Source organism: Octopus bimaculoides, chromosome 2, assembly GCF_001194135.2.
Source record: "Octopus bimaculoides isolate UCB-OBI-ISO-001 chromosome 2, ASM119413v2, whole genome shotgun sequence".
Lineage (NCBI taxonomy): Eukaryota > Metazoa > Mollusca > Cephalopoda > Octopoda > Octopodidae > Octopus > Octopus bimaculoides.
In genome coordinates this window covers 77,042,596-77,045,354 of record NC_068982.1, presented here as the reverse complement: position 1 = coordinate 77,045,354, position 2,759 = coordinate 77,042,596, and the positions used below count along the sequence as shown (strand labels likewise).

General features: G+C 32.7%; 1 protein-coding gene and 1 long non-coding RNA gene across 4 annotated transcripts in view; one reads left to right on the top strand and one right to left on the bottom strand.

The window, feature by feature from the left end:
* LOC128251573 (uncharacterized) overlaps positions 1-2,505 on the top strand; it is an 8,177-nt gene extending 5,672 nt beyond the window's left edge. Inside the window, exon 2 of the long non-coding RNA XR_008267174.1 lies at positions 1,937-2,505. This is a non-coding gene — a long non-coding RNA (uncharacterized LOC128251573). The remainder of the gene's footprint in view (positions 1-1,936) is intronic.
* The window catches only part of LOC106869691 (MOB kinase activator 1B), a 76,373-nt gene that overhangs the window by 49,868 nt on the left and 23,746 nt on the right, over positions 1-2,759 (bottom strand). The gene's annotated exons all lie outside the window — the stretch shown is intronic.

Genomic DNA, 2,759 nt, shown 5'->3' with positions numbered 1-2,759 from the left:
ATCTGCTTCTATTATTTTACCTGGCCCATGCAAGCACAACAAAGTGGATGTTAAAAGAGTGTTGAATGATGGTTGCTAATTTTGTAAACTGTATCAAGTTATAGGCCATTTTATGACTCTAGACTGAAGTTTCATGCAAAAGGAGGGGGTAAAATTAGTTGTCTTCTAAACTAAAAAAAATTGCCAAATTAGACATGGCTTTTATTAAAATGGACAAGCATCTTCTACTGTAGCCTTGGGCTGATGAAAACCTTGTGTGGATTTTGTAGACAAAAACTAAACGCTTATTGTGTATATATATATATATATATTTATATATATATACACACACACATGCATGTGTATTGTGTGTGTTTGTTCCCTACATTTGACAACTGGTGTTATGTTTGTGCCCTCATAACTTAGTGGTTTGGCAAAAATAGGTTGATAAAACAAGTACCAGGCTTGAAAAGAAAAAAGAATAAAAGTACTGGGTCGATTCATTTGACTAAAATTCTTCAAGGCAGTGCCTTAGCATGGCTACAGTCTAATGACTGAAACAAGTAAAAGAATAGATATTGACATTGTTTTCCAGTGTGCATTCCTTCCCACTTAAGGGGGTACCACCTCTCAGCTTTATCAATTTGTAATTTCAAGCAGAATATTTCAAAATTTCTATTCCAGGCAAGGCTAGATATAGGTATGGCTATGTAGTTAGGTTTACTTTGCAATTACATGGTTTCAAGTTCAGTCTCACAGTGCAGCACCTTGGGTGCCATTACAGTTCGGGGCTAGCCAAAGCCTTGTAAGTGAATTTGGCAGAAGGAAATTGAAAGAAGCCTACCATATATGTATGAATGTACATGTGTGTGTGTGTCCTTGTCCTAATATTGTGTACTAGCCATCATCATACAAATAGCAACATCTGTTGGTAAACATCCCTGTAAACGTCTGGCCATTGTGCTATTCGTGTTTGAATGACTGGGGAAAATATCACCTTGTGTTCAAGTAGGTGACAAGAAGAGCATTTGACAGTAGAAAATCTATCTGCCTCTATGAATTTTACTTGGCTCATGCAAACACGACAAAGTGGATGTTAAAAGAGTAATGATGATTGCTAAACTGTATCAAGTTATAGGCCATTTCATGACTAGAGACCAGTGGTTCTTTATTGGGGAAGTGGGGAGCGTCAGTAATTTTTCTAATTATGTTATTCTCTTAATGAGAGCATGGTCAAATAATGAAAAGTTTATGAAAAAAAATGCAAAAGTATTGCCTTATATTTTTAGTTTTCTTATTCTATCTTACTGCTGCTTACCATTTTCTGTACCTACTGACCCCACTCCATAACCCTCAAAACCCTCACTAATACTGAATTGTAGCTTTAACATTTGCCTTTATTTTGTAATTTTTGTTTGTTACATGACTCAGGTTAAGAACCACTGATATAAAGCTTAGATATTATAGTGTAAAGACACATGTCTTTTTCAGTAACAAGTTTGATCCACAGTTTTCAAAAACATGAAATAATGTGATTCTTAAAAATCAAGAGACATACCAAAACATTATCAAATCATTATAGTAACATACTAAGAAATATTAACTTAATTTTAAAATTTTAGCACAATGAAAAGTATGATATATTTAAAAATAGGAAATAAAACAAGTATGTAATAGGTTCTACTATCGCTCAATTTAATAAAGTCTCAAAAAATTAAAGCACAGATTGGAAAAATAAAAGTTTTAACAATAAAACCAATTTTTTAAATATCAAATGTTAAACTAAAATTCAGATTTATATATTACAGAAAGTACCAGGTAAAACTAAAAGCTATGCAAAATCTTTTTTATATTTTTGTACAAATAAATACAATATTTTATAGTACAAATTTTTTGTATAACTTTTCTTTTAATTTAACTTTTTATTCCAAATTTTTTTTTGTTTTAATTTTTTCAGAACATTTTACTTCAAGCATTCTAACTTGGGCCTTGACATTACATCTCTTGAAATGTCAAATTCAGCCAGTTTTAGTTACTTGGATTCTGCTCTCATTCATGGTAACTTTAATTCTGAGTTACAAATAATCACTCATCTAAGTGACTTGAAAACAGAATTCATCAGATACTTCCCAGATATAGATGAAAAGCATGAAACTTGGAAATTTATGAGGAACCCATTTCAGTGTGAAGTAACTGATGCTTTGGACGTTTTCTTGAGTTGAAGTTCAACTCCCCAGCTAAAGATGACCTCAAAGAACTGGATCAAGTACCTTCCTGCTTACCCTCTGATCTGACATCAGGCTCTTTGGATTTTAGCTATGTTTGGATCCAAGTACCTTTGTGAAGCTGCATATTCCATGCTTGTTGTTGTCAAGACCAAGTACAGAAACAGGTTGAACATTGAAAGGTACTTATGTGGTACACTCTCTAGCATCCAAGATCTTGTAACTAAGAGGTAGTGTCAAGTATCTCACTTTTTGTATGATGTGATTATAAATAAAATAATACAAATTTTGTATAATGTAACTAATTTCATATTCAATAAAACGACTAAAAACATATTTTAGATTTTATTTAAAATCTAGGAGAGAATTTTATTCCTTGATGCAAGGGGGTCGTGGAGAGAAGGACAAATTCCTAGGGGAGGTGTGGTAGTAAAAAGGTTAAGAACCACTGCTCTAGACTGTGGAGTTTAATGCAGAAGGAGGGGGTAAAATTAGTTGCCTCCCAAACTAAAAAAAAAAAAATCCCATTAGACATGACTTTTATTAACTTTAAAG